Source organism: Ailuropoda melanoleuca, chromosome 2 (assembly GCF_002007445.2).
Source record: "Ailuropoda melanoleuca isolate Jingjing chromosome 2, ASM200744v2, whole genome shotgun sequence".
NCBI lineage: Eukaryota > Metazoa > Chordata > Mammalia > Carnivora > Ursidae > Ailuropoda > Ailuropoda melanoleuca.
This window is the reverse complement of record NC_048219.1, coordinates 152708920-152728345: the sequence shown is the minus strand read 5'-3', so window position 1 is coordinate 152728345 and position 19426 is coordinate 152708920.

Sequence of the window (19426 nt, the reverse complement as noted above, 5' to 3'; positions counted from 1 at the left end):
TGTTCTGTGATCCACACTTTATTATAATTCCCAGTGCTGTCTTTCTGATCTCAATTTTATGATTTGCCTTGGACCTTGAGTACAAATAAACAATGCAGAAAACGTTTGAGTTATATAACATAGTTTTAGTGTAGACTGGTTATTTGAAATTCTGGGAGTTACAGAATATAATAAGTTTATTTTCAGCAGATTGCCACCTCATCTTCATTCTGAATTGAGGAATGGAAAATTTTAGATTGCTTTTTCCTCATATAAATTAAAATGTGTGCTCCTTTTTATTTTCCATGTTTGTGCTTTTTGTCTTTTTCTCTTGATTAAATGAACTAATAATTTATCTGATCTGTGATCTGCTTTTGTTGTAAGCAACCGACACTTGGTTTTATGGATTATTTCTATAATTTTTTCTGTCTTCCAATTTCTTAATGTTTTCATTTTTCTTTATTAAGTCCTTTCATCAAATATTCTTAGGTTCATTTTATTTTTCTAATTTTTTAAATTGAGTGTTTACTTAATTTAGGCTATTTTTCCTTTTTAGAAATGTAAACATTTAAAACTAAGAATTTTCTTCTGCTTTGCTCTGTTCTATCCCAACATATTTCAATAATATCTGAACTTGTTTTTATTTTTTCTTTGAACACATCTAGGAATAACATTTAAAAAATTACTTTAGGTTAAAAACCTCTAAAATTCTAATAAATTATAAACACTGCAGTCACTATACTGTATTTGTAAATGTTGAAAAAAACTGTAGTTGAATATATAAAAATTAATAGTGCTTTTTAATTGTTAGCAAGGAAAGGAATGGATAGTAGGAGTCAAAGAAATGTAACATTTTAATAATTAACATGTTAGTTACTAAAATTGAAAAAAATTCTGTTCAAAGGAAAAGCTAACTAAAGAAAGATAATAATCTACATGACACTGTTCTGTGATGGTGATAAATTTAAATGAATAGTAGCTTTTGAAGTTAAACGCTATAACATTAGTGAAAGAAAATAAACAGTAAAAAACTAGATTTAAGAAGTCCATTCAAAAAAATTGAAGTAATGTGGAAGAATGTAAGTTTTTCAACGGAATAGAGATATTAAATTAAAAATAATGTAAAATATTAGAAGAGAATGGAACTAGAAAAGCAGTGAGAATGAGAAATAAGCATTCTAAGAGTTATTGATAGAGTTGAGCTATGTGAGTTAATGAATTTCACAGAGTATCTTAAACATCATTTTGCAATAACTTCCAGGCCAATTTAAACTGATTCATTACACAAAGAAAAACAATATGAGGCACCCTCAAGTGACTGTTTAGCAAAAGACATAAAAGAGCAATATAATGAAGATCATCTCAGACATATTAAGGCAAGAATAAATACCATAAGAAAAATGAGAAAAAAGAGAAATATGAATCATGAGAAGAAAATATATGAAACTCTGATTTAACTTGGACTTGATAAAGTTTTCTTATTTCAAATATCCTTACCTTTATTTCTATATCCTTAGGGACCCTTCAATAAACCACTTTATCTGGCACAGCACTTTTTTTTCTGGATAAACTTGGTTTTCAGGAAATCATGAAAAATTTCCAAATACTTCATGTTTATAACATCTTGGAAATGTCAAAGTTATATATATATATATATATATATATATATATATATATATATATATAATATCCCCCATATTTTGCATCTCTCATATATTTATATCTATCTATTTTTTTGCCTATCATCTAGGTATCATCTACCTATTTAACTAACTATCTCTATGCTGCTATGTCTGCATCTGTCCCTCCAAGGAAACTAGACAGAATGCATACATTACTTAAATGAAATGCGAAATGTATAAAAGCATTTATTTTAAAGTTTTAGTCATAGACTAAGTAGTTTTTGAAGTTAAAGATGCATTTTTATTCCTTATATTTCAATAATGGACAGAATTATTTTTTAAAAATAAACTTTGCAATGACTAATTTAATATTCTCCACCATGTTTTTTCTCTTATGAATTTTAAAAAAATTAAATTTGGATATCTCTGAAACTACATAATTTTATTTAAAAAATCAACAATTTAAAAAAATAAAAAATCAACAATTTATTGTTAATTTAAAAAATCCATTGGTAAATTTTTAACATGCTTTTTCTTTATTTCATTTTAATTCAGTATAATTAAAATGCAGTGTTACATAAGTTTCAGGTGTACAATATAGTGATTCAAGAATTCTATTCTTACTCAGTGCTCATCACAATAAGTGTACTCTTGGTCCCTTTTACCTATTTCACCCATCCCTCTACCAACCTCCCCTCTGGTAGCCATCAGTCTGTTTTCTACAGTTAAGAGTCTGTTTCTTGGTTTGTCTCTTTTTTTCTTTGTTCATTTGTTTTGTTTCTTAAATTCTACATATGAATGAAATCATATGATATCTTTCTTTCTCTGACTTATTTCACTTGGCGTTACCCTCTAGATCCATCCATGTTGTTGCGAATGGAAAGATTTCCTTCTCTTTTTTATGGCTAATATTCCATTATATGTATGTACCACCTCTTTATCCATTCAGCTACTGATAGATACTTGGGCTACTTCCATAATTTGGCTATTGTAAATAACCCCGCTATAAACACAGGGGTGACATGTACTTTTGAATTAGTGTTTTCATATTCTTTGAGTAAATACCCAGTTGTGGAATTACTGGATCATATAGTAATTCTACTTTTAATTTTTTTTTTTAAAGATTTTTTATTTTTGACAGAGATAGAGACAGCGAGAGAGGGAACACAAGCAGGGGGAATGGGAGAGGAAGAAACAGGCTCATAGCGGAGGAGCCTGATGTGGGGCTTTATCCCATAACGCCGGGATCACGCCCTGAGCCGAAGGCAGACGCTCAACCGCTGTGCCACCCAGGCGCCCCACTACTTTTAATTTTTTGAGGAACCTCTGTATAGTTTTCTACAGTGGCTGCAATCAGTTTGCATTCCCACCCCCAGTCCACAAAAGTTCCTTTTTCTCCACATGCTTGCCAACAATTATTTCTTGTGTTTTTGATTTTAGCCATTCTAACAGGTCTAAGTTGATATCTCATTGAGTTTTCAATTTACAATTCTCTGATTATTAGTGATATTGAACACGTTTTTTGTCAGTCTGTTGGCCATCTCTTTGTCTTCTTTTGAGAAATGTCTGTTCATGTCTTCTGCTCAGTTTTAAGTGGATTATTTGTTTTTCTGGTGTTGTACTATATAAGTTCTTTATATATTTTGGATACTAACCTTTTATCAGAGATGTCTTTGCAAATATTTTCTCCCATTTAGTAGTTGTCTTTTCATTTTGTTGATTGTTTCCTTTGCTGTGCAGAAGCTTTTTATTTTGATATAGTCACAATAGTTTATTTTTGTTTTTGTTTTCCTTGCCTTAGGAGACATATCTAGAAATATGATGCTATGACTGATGTCAGGAAAATTACTGCCTGTGCTCTCTTGCAGGAATTTTATGGTTTCAGGTCTCACATTTAGATTTTTAATTAATTTTGAGATACTTTTGTGTATGGCATAGAAAGTGATCCAGCTTCATTCTTTTGCATGTAGTTGTCCAGTTTTCCCAACACCATTTGTTAAAAAGACTGTCTTTTTCCCATTGCATTTTCTTGCCTCCTTTGTTGAAGATTAATTGACCATATAAATATGGGTTTATTTCTGGGCTCTGTTTTGTTCCGTTGATCAATGTATCTGTTTTTGTGCCAGTACCATACTGTTTTGATTACTACTACAGCTTTATAGTGTATCTTGAAATCTGGGACTGTGATGCAGTTTTTTTTTTAATTTTAATATCCCTTGATACTTATAAAAATGCATTTTCAAAGTCCGTAGCAGTTGAAAGATACTGAACAGTTACATGCATATGCTGCTTTTAGAAAAGCCCCATGGCTTTGATTTCTCTTCCATGTTTAATCCTGGTGTTTAGCAATTGATCAGCCCTTTGCCTTCTGTATGATTATTGAAGGACCAACTTGTCCTTTTGGACTTAGAGTCCTTTGTTGAACCCTCCCATTTGGCTGGCAGAGAGGCAATGTGTAGATTTTGCTGGTGGTTTTCATGGCTAAGACCTGGAAGTGTACGCATCCCTTCTGCCCACATTTTTTTATTAGAACTTAATCACGTAGGTACACCTAACTCCACTTCGGGGTGTGTGTACCTGTTCGTGTGTGTGTGTGTGTGTGTGTGTGTGTGTGTGCATGCACATGCTGTGGCTGGGAGGTGTTCACTGGTGCTCAGGAGGAAAACTAAGACAGCTATAAACACAGTAGGTTGAACCACATTCTGTAGAGGGGAGTTTTTAAAAATACACAAATAAATGATTTTTTTGTTTAAAAAATTTCAGTTCAGTTAGAAAATGTACTAGAACACATACAATCTACAAAAGCCTCAAAAGTGGAAATAATTTAACAAATACTTTTTAATCTATATGAAAAATTAAGGAATACTTAAGACGACCTGAAGAATTACACTCACAGTGTGTCCTTAAGGTGACGCAGTAGTGAAAAGGCACTGTCTCTTCCTATTTTAATCTATAATTTTAATGTATTTCCAATAATGTGTCAATGTAAATTTTTAGTTTGCAAAATTGATTCTAAATTCACATTAAAATAAGTAGACAAAGACTCCTAGGAAATTGTATAAAAAGAAAAAATAATGATGAGATACTATTTCTACTAAGTATTAAAACTAATTTAAACTTTGCTTAATAAAAATAGATTTGTAATTTTACTCTTAGAAATTTATCATACAGATAAATGCAACATATAAAAATTTTACTGCCAGTACTTTAATAGGACTGATCCATCAAATTATATGCCCAATCTTTTAGATTACCACTGTAACCAACTATTATTAATGTGCTGCGATAAGCACTTGCTGACGTCATATACTATTTATTACAACACGTGTGTTACAACTAAACTCAGAAAAAGTCCAAATATCAAATAATGCTGTAATTTTTAAAAAAATGACATAATAAACAACCATGATGAAGAAGTAGATCTCTAGGACAATTTTTTTTCAAATGCAAAGAAATATGTACATTTCTTTAATATATGCCATTTCTTTTTAAAAAGTCCTTTTATTTTGACATGATTATAGATCCAAAGGAAGTTGCAAAGATAGGACAGAAAGGCCCCATGTACCTGTTACCCAATTTCTCCCAATGGCTGTTTCTCACATAATTATAGTGCAATAATATCAAAACCAGGGACTTGACACTGGTACGATGACATTGGTGTGTATGTAATTTTATCACAGGGGCAGATTTATATAACCACCACTACAGTAGAGATACAGAACTATTCCATCACTCCAAAGGTCTCCCTCATGCTATCGTCACTCCCTTGCTCCCACATTTGTATTCCCTACTAACCCCTGGAAACCACTAATCTGTTTTCTAATTCTGTAATATTGACATTTCAAGAATGTTATATAAATGAATTCATACCATTTGTTACTTTTTGACATTAACTGTTTTTCTTTCAGCATGATATCCTCGAGGTTCATGCAAGCTATTTTGTGTATCAATAGTTTGTTCCTTTATGTTGCTGAGTAGTTCATGATATGGATGTACGGCAGTGTTTTAACCATTCACTCATTAGGGGACATTGTGGTTGTTCCTACGTTTTGGCCACAATTAATAAGAAAGGGCCACTAAGAACAAATATGGTCTGGTTTCACATTTTTTGGCATAAATGTCCAGAAGTAAAATTGCTGGGTTGCATGGTATGTGGTTTTTTTTGTTGTTGTTGTTGTTGTTTTGTTTTGTTTTTGTTTTAGAAACTGCTAAGTTTGTTTTCTGGAATGGTTGTATCATTTTACATTTCCACCAGCAATGTATGAGAGATCAGATTCTTTTCATCTTTGCCAGTACTGGGTATCACTATTTTCATAATTAATATTATTTAACTGAAGCATTTAATTAAATACTTTCAAATAGGTTACTATTTTTATGATTTAAAAGATAACTTTTTTTCTTTTAGGTGTTCCAGTAAGTATGCAGTAATGTCATTTTGGTCTTAATGACTAGTGATGTTGAACATCTTTTCATATGCTTGTTTGCCATCCATATATCTTCTTCTGTGAAATATCTCTCTGTATCTTTTGCCCATTTTTGAATTATATTGTTTTTACAGTTGATTTTAAGAATTCTTTATATATTCTTATAAGAGTCCTTTTTTAGATATATTTGGTTTTTCAAATATGTTCTCTAAATCTGTAGATTTCTTTATATTCTATTAAGAGGGTCTTCCATGGAATGAAAGTTTTGGTATTATGAAGCCCAATTTATCAACTTTTTTTTAAGGGTTGTGCTTTGGTGTAATTTCTAAAACCTCTTCAGCGAGTCCTTGGTTTCAGAGATTTTCTTCTGTAAAAGTTTTTTTTTAGTTTTGTGTTTTACATGTAAATCTATGATTTACTTTGAGCTGAATTTCGTATAGGGTGTGAGACCTGCCTTTTTTTTTTTTCCTCCTGTGGAGTTATTTTTGGGTTCTCTATTCTATTTCATTGATCTATGTGTTTATCTCTATGCCAATACCTTGCAGTCTTGATTACTGTGGTAATAAAAAACTTGAAATCAGAGTCGTTTCTCCTACTTTTTCAGAATTGCTTTAGCTGTTCTAGTTCCTTTGACTTTTTATATCATATATATGTCAATTTGGGGAAAATTGAAGTCTTTACTATGATCCATGATCATAGAATATTTATTTTCCACATCTTTAGTTTCTTTTAACAGAGTTCTGTTGTTTTCAGCACTTAAGCGTTGTACTTGTTTCATTAGATTATTATCCTAGCATTTCAGTTTTTATGAGTGATCATAAATTTTATTGAATTTTTAATTCCAGTTTTCATGTGTTCATTGCTAATATTTAGAAATATAAATTTTTGTGTTTTCTGTTTGTCTCATGCTCTGCCACCTTGCTGACCACTCCTATTAGTGCTAGGATTTTTTTTTTTTGGGTAGATTGCTTGGGATTTTCTATAAACCATCACATCATTTGCAGGTAAGAGGAGTTTTCTTTCTTTCTTTCTAAACTGTATACCTTTTATCACCTTATTATGATGGCTAGAAACCTCAGTACCGTGTTGTATAGTAGTGGTAAGGGTGGACACCCTGACATTATTTCTGATCTTAGGGAGAAAGCATTCAGCCTTTCACCATTAAGTGTAATGTAAACTATGGGATTTTTGTAGATGCTGTCTTTCAAGTTGAGTAAAAATTCTCTTCTATTTCTAATTTATGGAAGTTTTTGTTATGAATGGGTATTGAACCATGTCAGAAGCTTTTTTTATGTCAATGGATATGATCATGTGACTTTTCCATTTTAGCCTGTTAGTATGATGGATTACATTGATTGATTTTTAATTATTGAACCAGCCTGATAGCCTTGAAATTTTGTTCATTGTATATAATTTTTTATATGTTGCTGGATTCTATTTAATAGAATTTTGTTAAGAATCTTTGCATCTTCATCCAAGTCATTCAGCTCGTACTCCAGGTCCAGATCATGCTTCCGTCCCAACTCCTATTCTGGCTCCTGGACTGGGAGCCACAGCAGGTCTTGCTCCTCCTGAAGCCACTCTAGCTCCCATTCCCATTTGCACTCCAAGCCCAGGAAGGAGACATAGGTCTCAATCCAGGAGCACCACCCACCTTCTTCTGAGTCTGGGTTCTAATTCAGCACCTTCTATACTTGATTTAAGGTTCAGGGAAGAGAAAAAAGTATCAAATGCTGGTGAAAATGGGCTGGAGTGGATCTGGTGGCCTTGGTGTGAAAAAGCAAAGGATCCAGGACCCCATCAAGAGGGAGGAAGGATGCCCGGGATAAGTGGGACTAGTACAAGGGTGTGGGCGTGGCCCCAGGTGACCCCATTGAGAGCTACCGCAGGAACAAGAGCTAGGGACAAGTGCAAGTAGGTGTTCCGTGGCCAGGAGTTATTCCTTGGCCACCCAGTTGGCTGTTGGGACCTTCCTGGCTTATTGACAGTGACAGATGATAGGGATACCTTAGTTCTCACACAGTCTCCGTCTTTGGTGAGCAAAAAAAGAGAAGGAAGACTACAGCATGCTTACTGACGAGTGCCATGCTCAGTAATCTGGGAGGCCCCAAGCTCACCTGGGAACCAGCTCTAATAGAAGCAAGATTGCCACCAGGAGATGCCCCTGCCAACATGGTCATGAGCTTACCTCCCTTGACAATGAAGTGTGAAACACAAGACCATCCGCCCGTGGGTAAGAATTCCTAACATCTGAAGCCACCGATGTTTCGCACCTGCCCTTAGTCAGATCTGAGCTTCTGTTTAAACCACTTGGGACCTTTGGAGGATAGGCCCAGGATGAGTGCCCTGGCAGCCCAGGACTAGGCATGGAGCTGGCTAGCTCTGCCCGTCTACATCTTGCCATTGTGCAGTGGGTGGTAAAGCTCAGGCCAGGCGCAGGTGAAAAACAGAAAAGCAAAACTTTTTTCATTTGTAAGCTTAAACAGCGCTTCATTTTTACTCGAGACGTTTACAGAAGGGAATGTTGATCTAAGAGGATCCCAGTGAGAATTTGAAGTCTGATTCCTCCAAGGCATGCTGGCCCTTAATTCAGTTATTTTAGTTGTTTGAGTTGAAAAATTTCCCCCAAATATTAGCCTTTTGATGTACCTGAGGAAACAAAGGTTCCAAGGAAACCGAGGCATCTTCAGGTCATGGAATGATGCCCTTGGAGAGCCTGTACCCTTACCGTCTCTGCTTGTGTTTTTCACTTAGAGGAACCCAACACTAGTGCTTGAGTGGGCGGTCGGTTCAGATCCAGAGTGTGGAGAGCAACCCGCAGCCATGCCTCCCACTCCTCCATCATTCCTTTTGCCTACCCCCACCCCACCATCAAGGGGTATGAGGCCAGGAGGGAGCAGTGTCTGCTGGGCACTGCTGGGGACAGTGCAGGGATGGGCCATACTTGGTGTCTTTGGGCGGCTCGTGCAGTGAAGTTTATTTGTACAGAAATATTTTTGAAAAATTCTTTTCAGTAAAATGCAAAGTCCTCTCCAACTTTTTAACCTTATATGATAAAATATTTGTTTTTGTTCTAGATTTCCTGTAACTGTAAATTGTTCAAATATATCTGATTCAGGATAAAACATAAACATGTGTTGCTAACAATTTCTTGTGGATTTTACTGTTTTGTCTTCAAATAAAAACTTTTTTTAAAGAACCCCCCCCCCATATTGCATGGAGCACTGGGTGTTATATGCAAACAATGAATCATGGAACACTACATCAAAAACTAATGATGTACTACTGTATGGTGGCTAACATATCATAATAAAAAGAATAAAAATAAAGACCCCCCCCAAAAAAATCCAAAAGAATTTTTGCATCTACATTCTATATTGCATTTCTATTTTTGTACTATCTTCGGTTTTAGTATCTATGTAATACTGGCTACATAGGATGAATTAGGAAGTGTTCCTTTTCTATTTTCTGGATGAAATTATGTAGAATTATTATTAATTCTTCATTAAACATTTGGTAGAATTCTTTAATTAAGCCATCTGGGACTAGAGATTTCTTTATTGAGGGATTTAAAAATAATAAGTATAATTGACTTATAGAGCTATTAAAATTTTCTATTTTAAATTGAATGAGTTGTGGTAATTTGTACCTTTTGAATAATTGGTTTATTTCATCTAATTTTTTAAATTTGTGTATATAGAATTTTTTATAGTATTTCCTTATTATCCTTTTGATGTCTGCAGAGTCTGAGGTATATCCCTTTTTCTATTCCTGTTATTAGTAATGTGTATCTTATTTCTATTTTCTTTGTTAATTTTTATACAGACTTGTCAATTTTATTTATCTTTCAAAGAACTAGCTCAGTTTTTAAAAATTAATTTGGTATATTGTTTTTCTTTTTTGAATTTTATTGATATGTGCTGTAATTATTTTCTTTCTTTTGCTTGTTTTGTGTTTATTTTACTCTTCTTTTTTAGGTTCTTGAGGTGAGAGCTTATTACTGGCTTGAGATTTATCCTTTTTTCTAATGTAAACATTTCGTGCTATAAATTTCACCTTAACACTGCTTAGCTGCTGCTGCCGCTGCTGCTGCTGCTTCTTCTTTAAAGATTTTATTTATTTATTTGACAGAGAGAGAGAGAGAGAGAGAGAGCACAAGAAGGGGGAGTGGCAGGCAGAGGGAGAGGAAGAGGCAACCTGATTGATCCCAGGACCCTGGGATCATGACTTGGGCTGAAGGGAGCCACTTAACCAGACTGAGCCACCCAGGTGCCCCTGCTTAGCTGCTTCTCATAAATGTTGATGTACTTTACTTTTACTTTCATTTAATTAATGAATTCTTTTTTGATCATGCTTCTTTAACCCATAATTTTTTAAGAAGATAGTTTTCATGTATTTGAAGATATTTTTCTTTTTCTTTTCTTTTTTTTTTTTTAAAGATTTTATTTATTTACTTGACAGAGATAGAGACAGCCAAGCGAGAGAGGGAACAGAAGCAGGGGGAGTGGGAGAGGAAGAAGCAGGCTCACAGCATAGGAGCCTGATGTGGGGCTCGATCCCATAACGCTGGGACCACGCCCTGAGCCGAAGGCAGACGCTTAACCGCTGTGCCACCCAGGCGCCCCTGAAGATATTTTTCTGTTATCTTTTCTGCTGTTGATTTTTAGTTTGATTCCATTGTGGTCAGAGAAAATACCTTAATGATTTTAAATTTGTTTTGTTTTATGGTGCAGAATATAGTCTGTCTTGGCATATGCTCCATGCTGGAAAAAAATAAAATAACCTGTGTATTCTCTTGTTTTGGAGTGGACTGTTCTATAAATCTGGATTAGATCCTGTTGGTTAACAGTATTGTTTTTTTTACATCATTTGTGATTTTCTATTTGCTCTATCATTCATTGAGAAAAGGGTGTTGAAGTCTTTATTTATAATTGTGCGTTTGTTTATGACTTCTTTCAGATCTATTAGTATGCGCTTATGATACTTTGCAGCTCAATTGTTTGGTATATGTGCATTTAAGATTTCCACATCTTCTTAGTAGATGGCCCATTTAACATTACGAAATGTCACTCTGTCATTAACAATTTTCTTTGCTCCAAAGCTGACTTTATCTGATATTAATATAGCCATTCCTAATTTTTTTGGACTGATTTTTCGCATGATATAACTTTTTCCATCCTTTTATTTTCAACCTAAGTATATCATTATGTTTGAAGTAAGTTTCTTTTAGATTGCATATAATTGGGTCAATTTTTTGTTCAGTGTGTCAACCTGTCTTCTAATTGGTGTATTTTATTTATTTATTTATTTGAGAGAGAGAGACCGCATAGTATGTGCCTGCCTATGTGAGTAAGTGGGTGGGGGGGAGCAGCAGAGGAGGAGGGAAAGGGACAAGCAAACTCCTTACTGAGCACAGAGCCAGTCATGGGGCTCCATTTCATGACCCTGACCTGAGCCAAGACCAAAAACCAAGAGTCTCACTTAACCCACTAATGCACCCAGGTGCTCCCTAATTGGTATGTTTAGATGACTGATATTTAATGTTATTATTGATATGTCAGGGCTTGTCTACCACTGTACTTTTTCTTTTCTCACTGTTTGTTGTTCCTTTTTCTTGCCTTCCTGTAAGTTACACAAATATTTTGAAGAATTCCATTTTGATTTATCTGTAGTGCTTTATTTTTATTTATTTATTTATTTATTTATTTATTTAATTTAATTTAAATTCAGTTAGCCAGCATATAGTACATCATTATCTTTTGGTTTAGTGTTCAATGATTCATTAATACCCAGTGCTCATTACATCACGTGCCCTCCTTAATGCCCATCACATGGTTACCCCATCTTCTGACCAACCTCCCTTTCCACAATCCTCAGTTTGTTTCCCGGAGTCAAGAGTCTCTCATGGTTTGTCTCCCTTTCTGATTTCTTCCGATTCAGTTTTTCTTCCCTTCTCCAATGATCCTTTGCACTCTTTCTTATATTCCACATATCAGTGAAACCATATGATAATTATCTTTCTCTGATTGACTTATTTCACTGAGCAATGGAATATCACTCAGCCATCAGAAAAGATGAATACCTACCATTTACATTGACATGGGTGGAACTGGAGGGTATCGACAGTGTTTTAGACTATATAGTATCTTTAGAGATTGTTTTAAGTATAACATTATATATATATCATATATCAAAGTGTATCTGTGTCAACATTTTATTAGTTGGGGTGAATTATAGAAAACTACTCCTCATTATATCCCTCCCCCACTTATAATATAGTTACCTAAATATTCCCTCCACATATATTGAGGACAACATTATACATTATTAACTTTTTCTTCAGCCACCAAACAACTCAAGAAGAGAAAGTGTATTACTATATTTTACCAAATTTTTGCTCTTACATTTTCTTTCTTCCTTTCTGTTGTTCTGTATTTTCTTCTTTTATCAATTCATTTCTATTTAGAGAACTTTTAGTTATTCATTTGGGTAAGCCTGACAGTACCAAATTCTCTTAGTTTTCATTCATCTGAGAAGGTCTTGATTTCTCCTTTATTTTGGAATGATCTATTTTCTGCATATAGAATTATAGGTTGACAGTTCTTTTCTTTCAGTACTTGAATTATATTATGCCTTTTTACCCCCCTGTCTACATGGTTCCTGATGAAATATCCACTGTCATTTCAATTTGTTTTCTTCTATAGGTAACGTATCAATTTATTTGTGTGTTTTACTAATTTTTTCTTTGCCTTTAGATTTCAGAAGTTTGACTATGTTATGTCTTGGCATAAATTTCTTTGGGATTATCCTGCCTGGAGTTTGCTGAAATTCTTGAGATTGTAGGTTCATGTGGGGCTTTTTATACCAAACTTGGGAATTATTTCTTCAAGTTCTTTTTTGTCCCACTCTCTTTCTCTTTTCCTTGTCAGACACTTATAACACAATGGCTAAATCTTGTATTATAGTCCCATGTATTTTTTAGACTATTCTTTTTTTCTCTGCAGTTTATTTTTTCTCTGTTTTCCAGGTTGGACAATTTCTATTATTCTGTCTTCAAGTTCACAATTTAATTTTTCTGTCCTCTCCATTCTGGTATTGAGCCCATTTTATTTTATTTTGGTTATCATATTTTTAATTTCCAATTTCAGTTTGATTCTTTATGTTTTTTAAAATTTCTTTGTTGAGACTTTACGTTTCTTATGCTGAGGATTTCTATTTTTTTATATGTTTCATTTGTGTTTGTAATTTCTCACTGAAGCATTTTTATAATGGTTGCTTTAAAATCCTGTTAGATATTTCTAACATTTATGTCATCTTGATATTGATATTATTTTCCTAGATAAGCTCTTTAAAGTTAAATTAGTTCTAAGATTATAATTGGTTTAAACCTAAGAAACTACCCATTTCGTGGGATACTATTAAATATCAGTTATTGTTATTTGAAGAGAAAATGAAATAATTGGCTAAATAGGTTAAATTGTGCTTCATTATTATCTTAATTTGAATAATTTGTATTTTATTGATAAGGAACACATTTTTTTTTCTGTGAATTTTTTCAGTATTGCCCCTCTCATAGCTAGACACAAATCTTGATAGCTGTGTATTAAGGTAAATGATGAGTGTAGCAGTTGTTTTGATTTCCATAACCATAGGACTCATTATCATCACCTTCATCATAATATCAAAACTCTGAGAACACACTCTCTGAAGAATAGTATTCAAGTCTTTTTAACTCAAGTCTCTGAAGGATAGTATTTAAGTCTTTCTAATTTAATCACCTTCCCTACAGAACATTTTTTAAATTTATTTGCTTAGGATCAGTGTTAAATCCTCCTTTAAAAAAAAAGTACAGGTGGAAAAGTTGAAGAAGGTATCATCTTTCTTTAGCATACATAAATGGTTATTAACTAATTTTGTCATAGTTTATTTAGTAGTTGTATTAGTCAGGGTTCTCCAGAGAAACAGAACCAATAGGATATTTGTTTGTTTCCTTGTTTATTATAAGTAATTGGCTCATGTAGTTATGGAGGCCAACAAATACCAAGATTTACAGGGTGAGTTGGCAAGCTGAAATCTTAGGAGAGCAGATGGTATAGTTCCCATCTAAAGGCCTTGCAGCCTCAAGGCTCAGGAAGTACTGATCTTTCAGTCCAAGGCCAAAGGCAAGAAAAAGCCCAATGTCCCAGTTTGAATGTGATCAGGCAGAAGGAATTCTCTTTCTCAGTGTATGGTCAGCTTATTTATTCTATTCAGGCCTTCTACTGATTGGATGAGGCCCACCCACATTAAGGAGGACAATCCTCTTTACTCAGTTTACCAATTTCAATGTTAATTTCATCTAAATACACCCTTACAGAAACAGTTTGAATTATGGTTGACCAGGATCTGAGCACTTTGTGGTTAAGTCAATTTAACATAGAAAACTAACCATGAGAGTACTCACGTTAAACAAGTGATTATTGTATTACTGTTAGTTCTCTAAGGATTTTACGTGTATTAACTTATTAAATACTTATGACAAGCCCAAAAGTTCTTTTTTTTTTTCTATTTTGGAGATGAAGAGCAGATCGATAATTTGCCTAAGAGCAAAAGGCTGAAAAAAGGTGACATTAGGATTTCAACTACAGTATTCTGGTGACAGAATAGCACTCCTTATCACAATTTACCACAGCCTCTCTAGATTGGATAATTTGAATTATAAACACAGTTTTCAAAAATTATCATTTATATCTGGATGCTTTCTAGAGTAAAAGGAAGTGCTAACAATTATGCTGGAACAAAAGGCATAGATTGGACTATAACCTGGAGATATGCTCACCCCCAAATACATTTTGGGTAAAAGAGCTATTGCATAACTATATAGGATTATAGGCATATATTCCCTTCCTTTTAGTACTACTTATAATGAGCATAAGAATAAAAACTCACATTTTCCCAGCATGCAGAGCTGATATAGCTGACTAAGAAAAATATGAATTCAAGGAAGACTGAATACAGAAGTTACAGAAGGACTTACAGGGCCAGGCAAACAGGTAACAGTCATTCCCAAGGTTAACAAGAAGAGCAGAGAGCTGGCATTTTGTAGAACACATTAGAAATAGATGCAGCATTGCAAATCAACTGATAAAGATTCAGTGCTTAAGATGTACTTGTGGCATTGAACATGCAGAGGCTAAGAACTTAATAGTAAGGGCATGAAAACAAATAAGTGGAATTCTCATACTGGTAATATGGAGAAATAAAAGAATGTTTTGATCCACAAAATAGAGTCAGTGAAAATGAGCAACATATATGATGGAAAGTAGGACAGAAAAGATACCCTTTTCTTAAAAAGGCTGCTAGGTTTACTTTTCAGTTGCCTTGTAGAACACTTGAGAGGCTGCTATCAGAACCACAGCCTATAGTTATTATAATTCCGTTTATTCATTTTAGAAATACTGCATTAGTTATGTATTATTAAACAAATTACCCCAGAATTAAACTGCTTGAAACTATAAATGTTGATTATCTCATATCTCATAATTCCTGTGGAACAAGTTCAGGATCAGCTTAGAAAGGTGATTCTGGCTCTAGGTGTCTCAAGACTTTGTAGTTAAACTGTGATCTAGGCCTGCATTCTAATTTGAAGACTTGACTGCTTTCAAATCACTGCAATATTTTTGGCAGACCTCATTTCCTTGTGGGCTGTTGGACTGAAGGCGTTAATTCACCTGTGACTGTTGGCCTCTCCATGTGGACCTTTCTGTAGGTTACCTCATGACACAGTAAAGAACAAATGATCGAGGAGGGAGTGAGGAAGAATGAATCTCAGATGTTCATAATTTAATCTCAGAAGTGATATATTGTCACTTATATATTATTTATTAGGGATGGGTCACTATAACCAGCCCATACACAAGGAGAGGAGATTATACAGAAGATTGAATACCTGGAGGTAGAGATGTTTGGGGGCCATCTCAGATGATGTCCCCAATGGTTCATATACCTCCGACATACAAAATATACTCTCTCCCTCCCAAGGCCCCTCAAAGTCTTATCCTGTTATAGCATCAGCTCAGCGTTCATAATCTTGTCCTTCAAATTAGGTCTAGATGTGGATGAGACTCCTCAGGTGTAGCAGGTGTAGTCTCCTTTAGTACAGCTCTTTAAGAACAGTTCTTTTTGATCTGTTTAACTGAATACATGAGTTATCTGCTCCGCTAACATACGAAGGTGGTTCAGATGTAGGATAATCACTACAGACTGTGCAAAATGAGGGAAAGGGAGGCTTAGGTCAATCACTGGTCCATAGAATTTCTGAAATCCATGCCGAATAATGTTGGAAATTGCTTGAAAGGTGTCAGGGCTTGAGAGTATTTCTCCATGGCTCTGAGCTCCACCTTCAGGGATCTTCTGAGTCCTGTTTTCTTTTGCTGGAAACATTGCGTGTGTTCACAGCAGAACGGTTCTCTCCACCGACATCAGGTCTCCCACTCATTGGACTCTGTCCTCTAATCCCATTCCGATTGTTAGAATTTCATGGCTTCCTAATCAATGTCCTACTTAACAGAAAAGTAAGTTTAGGAGTTCAATTTACTTGTTTTGGTTTTTAGAATTATTGGATTAGATTTTTGTTTTCAGAAATATTGGCTCTGTGCCTATAGGAATAAAACTTTCTTTCAGGGAAGTCATGGAATTTTTCACATCCTTTATTCGAGGATGTGAACTAGGAATTTAATGCCCTAATCTCATCATTTTCTTTCTTCAAACTCTCCAGCACAGTTAGAAGCAACTCACCATCTGCATTATTACGTTTGTTTTTATGAAAATATTCTATGGAAGCAAATGCATAATCACCCAGAGCCTTGCCTTTTGTAGACATTTGATTACAGGCATCTTAACATGATAATTTGAGTAACTATTTTGCCATGGAACATATCAGTGCCTCCTTTACTATTGGAAGCAGAGTCATTAGTGCTTTTATATCTAATCAGGTCAGAGAACTCATTCCATAAATCCCAGCACCAATTCAGAGAGGTCATCCTTAGGAGTCTGTTCCTCTGAATTTATTCTCACTGTCAAACACTATCCATCAGGGTTCAGTTAGAGACCCAACAGTAGTAGGTAACAGAGGCCCCTCCTTGGACCACTATAATCCCCAAATTTGAGCTTCAAGGTCTACACATCTTCTTTCCCAGATCACATCAGCTGGGTAAGGGCCATTATGACCTTTTGTTAGATTCACATCATCAATTCTGACTCTTTCTTTTCTCGTGGTCAGCCAGTTAATGATTACAGTAAATGATCCCTTGATCAGGGATACCCAGGTCCATCTGACAGATTTCCAGAGCTTTGAACCTTAGGGAAAGGGAAATTGAGTTTGGTTTGCTTCCTTGCTCACTCTTATGACCAAGAATATCTCTGGGCTTCTTATGTAAATAGGTCTTTCCCCTTCAGATCTTTGGATATTAATATCAAGGCAGAATGCAGGTATGCTATGTTGATAACTTTTTTTACACAAAATGTTGATTTTATTTAAATTTGTATAAACTAAGAGCTTCCCAAAGGTGTCTAAAGAACAAAGATCTGTTGCAAGGTGACCTTCTCTGTCTGCTTACATGGACAAATGGCTGAAAGCTTTTTTAACTTTAGAAAGAACAAAGTACTTCATTATATTTAGTGCAGCAGGGGAGGAAAATATCCCTGCGTCTCTGGTTTTATTATCAAAACTTCCTCAAGTTCCTTAAGAGTTTTCATATGATAGCTTTCTGTTGTTGTTTAGTAATCTAGAAACTGAGAGTAGAACCACAATCTGCATCATTTATTATTCCGGATATTTATTCTTAAATTTTGTTGTGCTTAATAAATCCTTCCAATTTCATAAAACTGAGTAAAAGTCTACTTCAGATAATGGTATACAGAGAAATCTAGAACCTGACAAAACATTAGTGCCTATGGTATGTAAAATCAGATAGGAGGCCTGCTTCAGAAAGATTTCTCAACCTGGCGTCCAGAAAAACCTACTGGATCCACTGAGTGTCTTTGCACTTGTAAATTATATTATATATATATTTATATATATATCTTATAATTATATGTATATTATTTTAATAATATACATATAATTATAAATGGGTGGTGGCAACAAATTAAAGTATTGCAAGGAAGTCTCAATGTGGAACACAACTGATAAGTAACAGGAAGGAGAGGTAGGACCCACAGACATTTGGCCTGGTGCACACTCCCCTGGGAGGCAAGCTAGGGTTTTTCAACTTAAATTTTAATTGATTTCTGTCTTTCTTCCTAAAATGTGAATATAATCAAAAATTAGAGAAAAAGAAAAATGTTACATTAGGTTGAAGGGAATTACTGGTTTGTAAATGTGTTTGTAACACCACCAAATAAAATGGAAGAGAGTGGCACAGGAGTCTACTACAGAAGAATCTGACATTATCTGCCTAGTGATTTTTATGCCATCATGAGTGAAAAAAATTTAAACAGATGATAGATCGAGTTGAGCTCCAATTTAGCTTTTAGTTATAGTTATGGGCAAAATTCACTCTCAAGCAGTGCAGGTGCAGATGCAGGCCACTGAGCTGCATGATTAGATCTTGATGTATGAAACAATAGGTTGCCTCCATGACGCTGACTCTGGAAACATCAGGCAAATGTAGTGCACTGATATTTGGGTTTCTTTTGATTTCCGTGAGATAGTAAATCAGTATATTCAGTAATCAGGAAAGAAAGTTTTCTTTTTTATTATTTATATATTTCCATAAAAAATTCGAATCATACATGTTTTGTTTTGGCTAAAGGAGTTTTTCTTCCCTACTCTCTTCGATTTTAAAATTATTCTCAGAGAACTTGAATTTCACGTTGAAATATTGGTTCGTTTACACACTACTTTAGGGCTACCCAAAAGATACTTTGGATATTTAATATTTTTATTTCTTTCTTCATGTATATTAGGCATTTAATATCACCAAAAACATCAGAATATATTTAAAAAGTGAAATAACAGCCGAACGGCCTGATTTTTCTGTGATACATGTGCATAGTCATGTATGTTCTTGTTTATTATTGAAGTATAATTAACATGTAAGAAAATCAATGAATTTAATTGTACACCTGACAAACTTTGTCATAACCTCAGAAATTTGTTTTTCTTCTTTCTATCCAGTCTCCTAATACCACCCCATAGAGGTAACTATTCAGACTTTTAGTACCTTAACTTAGTTTGCTAGTCTTAGAAATTCATGTAGATGCAATGGCATACCACGTGCTCTATTTTATTTTATTTTATAATTTTTAAAAAAGATTTTATTTACTTATTTGACAGAGATTGGGAGAGAGAGAGAGAGGGAGAGAGAGATTAAGCACAGGGGGTAGCGGCAGAAGCAGGCTCACCCCCGAGTAGGGAGC